Source organism: Lepidothrix coronata, unplaced genomic scaffold, assembly GCF_001604755.1.
Source record: "Lepidothrix coronata isolate B3197 unplaced genomic scaffold, Lepidothrix_coronata-1.0 Scaffold67, whole genome shotgun sequence".
Taxonomy (NCBI): domain Eukaryota; kingdom Metazoa; phylum Chordata; class Aves; order Passeriformes; family Pipridae; genus Lepidothrix; species Lepidothrix coronata.
Genome location: NW_016690247.1, coordinates 3835073 through 3846291, shown reverse-complemented (window position 1 = coordinate 3846291; position 11219 = coordinate 3835073). Strand labels below are relative to the sequence as shown.

General features: G+C 44.8%; 1 protein-coding gene across 1 annotated transcript in view; it reads right to left on the bottom strand.

Moving 5' to 3' along the window:
* Positions 1-1025, bottom strand: part of NDRG1 (N-myc downstream regulated 1) — a 40488-nt gene extending 39463 nt beyond the window's left edge. Inside the window, exon 1 of the mRNA XM_017818306.1 lies at positions 956-1025. The gene's annotated coding sequence lies outside the window, so the exon portion shown is untranslated. The remainder of the gene's footprint in view (positions 1-955) is intronic.
* Between the last annotated feature and the right edge of the window lie 10194 nt (positions 1026-11219).

The window sequence follows — 11219 nt, the reverse complement described above, 5'->3', positions numbered from 1 at the left end:
TCTTTGACACATTTGGACACATAGAAAAAAATTTGACAGAAAGCCAGAGAAAGACAAAACACCATACAGAGAATGTGGGCAGAAAGCTTCAGGTAGTCTTTGAACTCTTCCATGTCACTACAACTGCATTTGCTACATTCAGAATACAGTTCCTATTTAAATAGGAGAAAAAAAAGTCATCAAAATAACACAACTGTTATTTTGTTATCAGTTAGTTTTTTATCAGTTCTCTCTGAAGTCCTGTTCTGGGGATGGGGTGCCAAATCGGGCACTGTGATCTTTATAAAACGCTGGGTTAAACAATGAGTAATGGCAGTTTGTAAGTGTTTCATAGGAAAACCATAGCATGACGAAAAGCATTAGCCAAAACATTCTCCCTAGCAGAAGTGAAATCCCTTATTTCATCAGCCCCAGCGCGTGGCTGTGCCTCCCTGCAAACACTACGCTCAAGTGCTCTGAACTGGGGGGTGCCTGGAAGCACAGGCGGCAAAACTGTGCCTGTCGCCACATACAGTGACAACAACTCCACTGAAACAACTGACCAGACACCACCAGTCAAGGCTGTCCCGTGCTCCAAACCCAGCACAGAGCTGCGATAGCAGAGAGACGCAGGCAACAATCATCAGTGGTCAACTTCCGTAGGGAAAGTATGTGTCTGGGCTACACAGCTGCTTTTCAGCCCATCCCGCTGCTGCCCGGGAACCTGGACAGCAGCATCCCGCAGCCACCCCCGTTCCCGGGAAAGGCCGGGGTCCCCTCCAAACCACCACCCCGCTGAGAGCCATCCGTCTCCCCTGCAGATAGCAGAGCCCTGCTCGAAGGAGCGGGAAAGGGATTTAGTTATATGAACAAGGAGGAGGGTAATGCGCGCTCGAGGGAACCGCGAGGTCGGCGGGTCGGGCGAACGGATAGAAGGATGGATAGAGACAAAGATGGATGGAGGGACCTTGCTTACCTGCCACGCTCCAGCTGTCCCTACTCCGCCTGCTGCCGCCACCGCGCTCCAACACCGCCCGGGCCCGCGGGGCGGATTTATAGCCCGGGCTCCGCCTGCCGGGCGGTGCCGCCGCCGCCGCCCGTCCCGGGGCTCCGCCCGCCCGGCCCCGGGGTTGCCCCGCCGGCCGCGGGCGACTACGGCGGTGGATACACCCCATGTGCCCTGTGCGCACGGGGTCCCTGGATGTCAGCCGGGAACCTCGGCGCCCAGCCGCAAGCCCAGCTCTCCCCTCCTTCCTGGCCGCGCAGCCCGACTGGAGAGAGCTCAGCGCTGACATCTCATTCCCGGGCAGACTTGGGAGCAGGGAGCGGCGGAGACCCGTCACCCGTCCTGCTTCCCGGATCCCGTTAGCAGGGGCTTCTCGCACTTTAGTGAGGAGAGAGGAGTGTGTGCAAGGGCTTGCCCAAAGACCTGCAGAACAGGAGCCTTGAGAAAGGCTGAGCCGGGGACGGCGACAGCGGGGTCGTGCAACAGGTGGCCAGAGTCCTGCGAACCTACATACTTCTATATAGATATAAAGTCTGTTTACCAGATCCTTAGTTGCAAAATCTTATTCTCATAGATCAAAGTGACCACTAGGAAGGAGCTGTATTTGCAAGAGGAAAATAATGCCTTTGCACATTTATGGTGAAGTTCAGAGGGTGCAGGGGGTGCTGCAAGTGCTGTGTGAGTTTCCCAGTGAACAGCTCTTCGGCAAGAAGCGCAGCTAATCGTTTATTACAAAAAGAGGCCCTCGCCTGCTGAGCAAAGAGTATCTGTGTATACACAGTTCTGCGTGTAGACACCCGCCAAGGGGCGGGTTAAACTGTGACGGCCTGAGCTGCTTTTTCTGTGACTTCTCTGTAAAGCAACACTTCCCGCAAGAGTGTGATTTCACTTAACAACCTCACTTTTATGGTAGGTTACTGTGACCCAAACTGATGAAATCACAGCATGTTGTCATTCTCCCTCATTAGGTGGCCTGAAAAGGAAATCAGAAATTGCTCAAACTCTGAAACTCTGTTAAACTCTCTGCCTCCTGTTTTCTTGGCTATACAATAAGCTTATTAAGTTGGTCTACAAAAGCTTGCTCCTGTTAAAATGCATATTAGCTTCTCCCCTCCCAAGTCAACTTCTGCACCTGAGTCAGAAACTGCTGCCTTCAGGAAAAAAAAACCCTGGAATTCTGGTCCCTTTTTCACCACAAAATGATGGGAGATCATGTTGTTCAGCAATAATTCCGAAGTATTACCAAGTGTAGAATAAAGGAAATTTCTTATCTTGTTTTCTTAGTTGATGCTTGCAAGGATGAAAAGTATTTCTGAACAACGGAGGAGCATTTGTCATTCTAAGACAGCACTGCTCTGTGTGTGCTTTCTTTGCTTTTTGGATCATAATGTCTAATCTTTTTCATAATCATCTTAAACTGTGATGCCAGGAAACAAATGAAACCATCACAAATAATTTAATTTGCAACCGAGCCTATTTTGAAGTCATATCTTCAAAATTATGTCATCAAATCGCTGGCATGCTGTGTTTGTTATGGAAGATCTGCCTAGCTTGGTGTACCAAAGTTATGGAAAAAGTATAAATGCTAGGATGAGAAGATGGTCTTGATTAATTTTCCAACAGATTAATTCTTCCTTTATCTGATCATGAAACAAAATCCTAGCTCAGAAACATTCAGTCCTTCAGAAAACAGACCTGGGTCAGTGTCTGAGTTGTGTGATTTGGCCCATCCTCAAGTAGTTTTTCAATCTGCTGTGCTTGGCTGCTTTTTGGGGAAGGGGCTGAAAGCTCCAGAGATTCGGATGGAATTAACTGTTCTCTGTGCACTAGATGCAGACTTCATCAGTAAAAAACAAGTACTGAGTCTGGAATGGACTGGAAAACTGGAATGAAGTGTTTTCTTCTGCTTTGACCTTTGCAGTTTGTTTGCTATTTAGATCACATGTGGTGTTGGACCTTCTAAAATGTTGGAGGCCGGCAGGTAGAAACCCCAAGGAGTAGTTGCTTGAAAAGCCTGGTAATCTGTGCACCCAAACAGAGCCTTTGCTAGTTCATGCATTCTTCCCAGCTATTTTGCTAGTTATGGCTGAGAATAACACAGTAATTTACAATGTCTTTTGAGGGTGATCATGGATTGCAAAAGAAAATGAATTAATTCCAAAAATCCAAGTTAGAAAGTATTTTATTATGTGAAGATGTAATTGCTAAAGTTTATACTCAGAGATTCAAATTCTGGTGTGTGCCAGAAAGGAGCATGGGTGAAAGCTTGGGGAACATCACTCCTCTCTGCTTGAAAAAGTCCGCTCAGAAGACAGGTTGGGAAAACAGGAATGTCAAGCCTCAATTTGCCAGAATGTCACTACTGACAATGCAACAGCCAGAGCCTCAGTGACTTTTCAGCCCGTGCTGGGCTGCAGGACTGCTCATACCACATTCCCGCAGCACTGGAGTGGCTCCCGTGCCAGTATCCGTACGTGCACAGACGTGTGTACTTTAGGAACTGCTGTGCTCGGGAGACAATACAAGCTGCCACCCACGTGGACCCACTGAAATCTCAAGAAGTACTTCTACTGTAAATATTATTTCATTGAATAAACCAGCTCTATGCAGCTGGCATGCACTTGTCCTTTACAGAAGAGCATCTCTAGAGGGGTGGCTGCCCCAACACAGATCTCCATTCCTGTACCAGAAAACAAGCTGTGAAAATGAACCTGAAACCTCTCCAGTGCTGTTGATGACTTTCACTTGAGACCACAGCTCATGTCTCCAAGTTCTTTAAGGGTAAAGTAAACAAGTCCTTGATTTACTGTTTTATTTTGTTTTACTAAACTGGGTTGTTGCAAGTATCCACACATTCAAAGACACATATGCACAAAGAATGAAAGACCATACTTCCATGTTAGTGAAAGACTAATCATATGTACTGAGCTGAAACCTGCCTCTGTGTTCCAGTATCTGGCAGTAACAATATTTCAGCATTTAAATAGCACTTTAAAGCCATTAACTAATCAATGCTTGCAAGGCTCCAGGGGAAAGAGGGTGGTGAAAATGAAGAACCACCAGACAAGAGACCCGATCCAAAGTCCACTGAAAGGTAGCAATTCCATCTATTTCAATGCTATGGAAACAGATTTTAATTAAAAGACTATTCCTCTTTCCCTTGACATTATATTTCTTGCTATGCCAACATTAACACAGGAAATTTCAGTGGTTGTGCTGCAGCAGCAAAGAAGGAAAAAGAGTTAAATAAAGGAGCACAGTGTTATATTTTGCAAAAAATATTGTGCATTTGTTTAGAAAGATCTCTGCACTCTGTTTACATTTAAGCAGTGGTAATATTATTAGTCACTGCAAAAGAAACTGGGTGTTCCCTTGTTCTTGCTAACAATACAGAAGGGATAATTTTGGATTAAGCTACATGTTTTATGAAAAATATACTTGATGTTTGCTGGTTCATGTTAAAAGAATTCCCTGTGTGACCCATCAAATATCACACCCCATCTACTGGGAATTTTATTCTACTATAGCCTTTTGTTGTTGTCTTTGGATCCCTTGATGATGCTGACATGTAGCCATACAGATCGGTTGTCCTTCCAAAAATTATTCAATGCAGCTTTGAACTAAGGGCACTGACCTCAATTAAAAATATAAATAAATAACACCACAGACTGAAGATTCACATGCCTTTGTCAGAGAACTGCCTGGTATTATTCATATTCCCACTTAAGTACTTATTTCCAGTTTGGAAACTGCTTTTGGCAGGTTTGTCTGCTTCAGCAAAAGCATAGATGCAGGGTGAGTCATTTATTTGGTCTTGCATTAGGAACTTCCTACCATTTTCAAAGGAAGTGGATTCTTTTTTTAATATATTTCAGAATATTGAGTTTATCTGTAAGTTCATTTGATAAATGGAGGTGATGGGGGGGAGGGTTGTTTTGTTTTGAATAGGTATGTCCCTTCAGGAGTATTTGGCGGAATGTTTTACCAAGGGAAACATATCTGTAGGAAGCTCTGTTGGTTGGTGTGGAATCCGCGAGCTGCATTCACAGCAGGACTTAGCTGCTGATTGACGCAGCTGCCCAGCCTTGCATTTGCCAGTCAGGCTTTCAGTCCAGTGCACATGGACAAGTAAGTGCCTAAGACCTGGGTTTACGAGAAGTCAACATGATGACTGGTAAATATTAAAGCTAGCCAAGAGAAAAAGCCAAGAGAGACAAGCTCTAAAATAGATTTTATGTTTATTTCCACGTAAGGTTTTTGACTGTGAGTTCTCTCTGAGATGAATACCTATGGTCACTGAGAGTTTTCTCTGATACTGCCTCACATTATGGAACCCACAGAGGATGCAGGCAACTAGGGACAGTGTCAGATACAATATTCACTCTGTTGTGTTTGAGTACAGCTCTTCTGCTTACTAGGAAAAAGTCTCAACCACAACCTACAGGGTGGTTATGTACCAATTGCACAATTCTTTGCTTGCAATTTCTCCTGATGGGGTTAACACATTTTGCAAAAATAATGAAAGTTCATCAAGCCAAACAGGAAGAAGAAAGAATTTGGCTCTGTAGCTCACAGATGTCATTATGAAGGCAGGGAGATAGCTCTATATCCCTGCTACAGTTGGAAAGAGAATTGGGACTTGCTGCATACTTCCACTGCTCCTCCAAACAGAAAAGGCTCCAATTGCAATATCTAGATTAAAATCTGTTTCTCACACCAAGAACTCACAAAGAAAGCCTTCATTTTAGAAGCTATCTATTGTGCAAAGGTTAAGCCAGCAGGGATTATCTGGAACTTGCACAGGATAAAACAAAAGGGAAGAAATCCCAACTGGGTTTTCAGTTAGGATCTAAAGCAACTCCTTTTCCAAGGGTGGCAGTGGTTTCATACACATCCTGATTTGGTGGCAGCCCAGCTTTGATTTTACAGTTCTCAGTGGTGTCTGTGTTTCAGACTAAGGAGGCAAATGCAGGGTTCTGCACCTGGGGAGGAATAACTGCAAGCGCCAGTACAGGCTGGGGGTTGACATGCTGGGAAGAAGCTCTGCAGAGAAGGACTTGGGGATCCTGGTGGACAACAGGCTGTCCATGAGCAGATAGTGTGTCCTGGGGGCCAAGAAGACCAACAACATCCTGGGGTACATTAGAAAGACCGTTGCCAGCAGGTTGAGGGAAGTGATCCTGACCTTCTACTCCGCCCTGGTGAGGCCACATCTGGAGTGTTGTGTCCAGTTCTGGGCTCCTCGGAACAAGAGAGATATGGAGCTCTTGGAGCAGGTCCAGAGGAGGGCAACAAAGATGATTAAGGGTTTGAAGCACCCCTCTTATGAGAAAAGGCTGAAGTAACTGGGCCTGTTCAGCCTCAAGAAGAGACGAGTAAGAGAGGACCTCATCGCTGTACACAAGTATCTGAAGGGAGGGTGCCAAGGAGATGGACCAGGCTCTTCTTGGTGGTTCCAAGCAATAGGACAAGAGGCAATAGGAAGAAATGAAGGTACAGGAAATTCCACCTGAACATGAGGAAGAACTTTACTGTGTCTGTGACTGAGCACACACTGAAACAAGTTCCCCAGAGAGGTTGTGGAGTCTCCCTCGCTGGAGATATTCAAGAACTGTCTGGACACAACCCTATGCCACATGCTCTGGCATGACCCTGCTGGAGCAGGGAGGTTGAACCAGATGACCCACTGTGGTGCCTTCCAACCTTACCCATTCTGTGATTCTGTGATTCTGTGATTCTGTGATTCTGTGATTCTGTGATTCTGTGATTCTGTGAGGTTCAGGTTAATTCACCACAATCAACGTGTAATGCACTTATGTAGTCTCAGTTTGTCTACTCAGATGGGTTCTTTGTGTATCCTTCTTCTTCACCTGCTTACCACTGTCCAGAAGAAGTTCTGCACCTGCTCTCCACTGTGGCCCATGGAGATCCCTGTCCCTGCTGATGGCCCCAGAAGGACGTGTCTAGTGACCAGCTACTCACCTGCCCAGTGTTTGTTCAATGGACCAAACAGAAGGTTTTTTGGGGCTGCCGGGAGATCAGAGAATTGTTTTTATGGGTATCTGGTAGCCTCTTGCATGAGTTTGTTTATTCCTGCTGGAGGAATATTGTACTCCTCAGACTTGCCCACCTGTTAAACGCACACATACACACTTGTATGTACAATTGTATAGAGCTTGTTCCTTTAGTGATCAACACCAAAAATACAGATAAACACAGTAACTTCCCTTACAGATGTAGCTTTACTGAGCTGGTACGAGATATTATTTTCTTTTTAATTCATGTTGATTCTTTTTGTTGTCAGCTATGGGCAGGGAAGAAAGTGGAGAGACCTGTCTTAACTGTGAACTAAAGGCAGTGCCATAGCCCTACACAGCAGTAAGACGTGGAGAAATGAAATATTGAAAGGCTTTAAATAAGGGGGGATTTTCCTCAGCTCTCTCAGAGTTGGGTGGCCTTCACTATCCTCTTTCCAACAAGAAACTTGGTGTTTATCAGAAAGGGTTTGCTCTGGCTAAAGAAAACCAATTAGACATTACTACCTTTGGCATTAAGAACTACCCTTTGACATTTCTTCCTTTTGAACATTTCTTTTCAAAATAACCTACAAGAAAACAAACTACACAAGTTGCTAATTCAATTTCTGAAGCAATGGATGAGTAGAGATTTTAACAGAGCCCAGCTGATGCCCACAAATGGTCATCTACAACTTCTTGCATCTGTAATCCTCCCTCAGTCTGCCTGGATAAAGTCTTGGGTGCCGGGACTCTCCATCTCCATTCACTAAGTGTGGAGAATCTGACTAACCATCCACTGCAACTGCTGTCCTCTGCTGCAAACTCAACAAGTTTAAAGAAGTATCTGCAAGTTGTAAATGCCTTTTCTTAAAAGTTGCATTCACATACTAGAAAGGGGGAATTCTATGCATTGAACATTATGAACCCTGCTCTCATCCTCCCTGGAGACACAGGGTTAGGAATGTTCAAACAGAACTCACTTGGGGGCTGCAACCTGAAGGGGACTTTAAATCATTTTTCTAAAACAGACTTTGCAGCAACTTCTTCTTTAGCAGAAAGGTGTTACCAGGGATAGTCTGGGTATGAGGTATGCTGTAATAAATTAGGCTATTTGAAGCAAGAGATTATAGGACTTGGAAGCCATGAAGAAATCTGTTTCCAAACACTCTGCTGCAGGTCACTTCAGCTTAGTTACCTGCAACTGTTGTATTGATGAAGGCAGAAAGCACTAAATGCAATTTAGCATCTTTTTGATTCTCTGTGGTCATTATTTGGCTGAGCAAAATTGCTCCAAAACTAAAGTACAAGTGCTCCAGTCTCTCCCTTTAGTCCCTATCTTTAGTTGTTATATTTTTAAAGAAGTTCCTCTACTAGCTAGAAACCTGGAAAGTACTTCCCTTCCCCCTCACCTCTGCCTCCCACTCAGTCTGGCTGAGGCGTTGCTATACACACAAACACGTAGCCATGAGTTCATCTGTGTGTACCAGAATCCTTCCCATTCCATTTTTCACAGCCCCACTGAAGGAACATCCAACTCACATCTCAGCTGAACTTTTGAACCCATCAAGGCTGAGATAGCTCAAAATCAAGCAAAACAGGGTGCCTATCAATTTGAGGAGCAGCTAAGCAAGTGCAAGTCAGAATTCTGTGCTAGCTGATGTCTGATAAGGAAGAGCTGATAAAAGGCCTGATCATTGTCTAATCTTCCTCACGTAGTAATGTCATGTGCCCTCTGCTTGAAAATGCAGTTAAAAGTGCATGTCCTTTTGCCCTAAGAACACATTTACACAGCAGTAACACAGCCAAGCAATTAACTAAAAGAAAGTCTGGTTCTTCAAGACCCTAAATGACACATATTGCTTGTGATCAGTTAGGTGGCTACAGTTGTTTTATGAAGTTTTTGGTTATAAATGCTAGTCTTACAGCTCTGAATCCAAAGTAAAGGAAGCACAAAATAATGTTGCTGGTTGGCACTGTGTACTCAGAGCTGATCACACCAACAGGCCTGGGACCACCTGGAACCATGATTGTGGTCTTGAACTTCAGGGCATAAAACACAAACACTTACAAAACAAATACCTCAGGTTTCTTCCCTGTCTTGTGTCCAGGCAGAGGAGACAAAGGTGGATTCACTTCTTACAAAAGCTTCAAGGAAGAAGGTGCCAGAGAGGAGATAGATAGGACACAAGCAGCAGTTTTTGATTGCAGTCTGTTTAAGGGGTCACTTCAGGCTTCTTTTGACAAAGACCAGGTGTGTAGCCTTAAGACAAAGTAGTGGAGGGAGTAGGGACAGGAGAAGAGAGCAATAGGTGAGCTGATTGCAGCTCTTGCAGCAAAACTGGACATGCTCTTTTCCCCAGCAATTTCAAAACAGTTGCTCAGAATCAAACAGCCGGCTCTAAACCAGCAATTCATTCATTTAATAGCTTTAGAGGCTGTTTGCTATTAAACAAGGCATGGCAAATCTGTTTCAGATTAGCAAAGCAAATGAGTCACAGAAAAAAATCCCAGTTTGGTGTTAAGTTTTGGCCCGCACAAGCTGCATCTCAGATGCTGTGTCCATACTACTAAATATAAAATAGCCCAGTCTATGGCCCCGACACTAAGTGTCGTGGCCTGACTCAGGCTTTGTGTCTTTGGACTAGCAAACTGACCCCACACATTGCGTGGCATTTGGCCCTGGCTCTCTTCTGTGCTACAAGTCGTGTCCCTTTGGTCCTAAGATTTATCTTCATTTTCGTAATGTGTTTTTGAGTTCAGAGGTTCTGGAAGAATCTAAGGGTGGTGTTGCAACCCATAAGAGTGATGTTTTTATGGCCTGAAGCTGAAGGGATATGTTGCATCCCCCAGGGTATGCATGGGGGTGAACCTGATGGGACAGCCTTAGGGGACTGTGTGGGCTGCAGAGTGGTCATGTCCATTCTGCTGGTGACAGCTCATGGGAGGAGGGCAGGGCCAGCAAGCAAAATAGAAACTCAGCGTGTGGACAGGCAAGGGTCTGGGTGTCGAACTCATACTCTGTCCCCTTTTAGCCTACACGTATCCAGAAAAACTGAGCAGGTTCCTCTATAGGTTTTATCATCACATGCATCCACCTGGAGTTAGACACTAAGCAGCGTCTGTGCAAATATCTGAAGCCCTTGGTGCTCCTCAACAGTTTCTCACTAATGAAGAACTGCAGCAGGTGAAGCCACCACCTCCACTGGCAGCCTCTGGATAGGCGGAAAACCAGGACATTTCAGCAGCATTTCAGCTTCTATATGCCTGAAATTGGGTACCAAAAGGAAGACAGTAGCCTTATTTTTCACAGCAACTGAATTTTTTGATGTGTTCAACATCTTCCAGCTAACACAAGAGCAACTCTGAAAAGTTTTTTTAACAAAATACAGGCACTACTATAAATGAAACATAGCTGTTATATTTTTATTAGAAAGAAAAAGCAAAAGTAAAATTAAGGATTTCTCAAGATATCACAGAATAGGGAGATCTGTAGTATGGCCAGTCTTCGCAAGCGAAGATTTGGGAAAGGTCTTTACCCTTCGAGCCTGAGCAATGGATTTTTTTTTTTTCTTTAGGTGAGACCCAGTGTGGGCTGAACTGAGCCCACCCTTTAATCCTAAGGTTCATCTGCCGGGGCCGAGCGAGCTTGGACAGTGACAGTGAGGTCCCCTGGTGGTCTAGTGGTTAGGATGCAGCACTCTCACCGCTGCGGCCCGGGTTCGATTCCCGGTCAGGGAAAACTCCCCCGGGCAGATGGAGCTCATCAGCCCTGTAAGGCCATCCATCTAAGAGAAGGGAGATCTGTAATCCAAATCATACCTGCAAGAAAGCTTTCCTCAGCCTAAGGCAAAAAGGATCGTTGTAGGAACCACCCAGCTACTGAAACCATCAAAGATGAGTAATTGCCAGGTTGATGTCTACCATCTGCAAAACATCATGTCCATTAGTTCCTAACACTTGTCCTTGGAAAAGGACTGCTGGTGGAAAGACTGGTTATGTGAATAAAGAAACAGTGGTGAATATATGTTGTCTCTTTTAGCATTTTTGACACTATCACCCACAATATTCTTATTTTCGAGTTGAGAAAGTATGGATCATGAGTGTGCTTGAAAAATGGTTGTGCTGCCAGGGCTAAAGAGTGTCATAATCAATGGCTTAACATCCAGCTGAAGGACAGTAACAAATGGAGTGCCACAGAGGTCCAGTATTGTTCAATG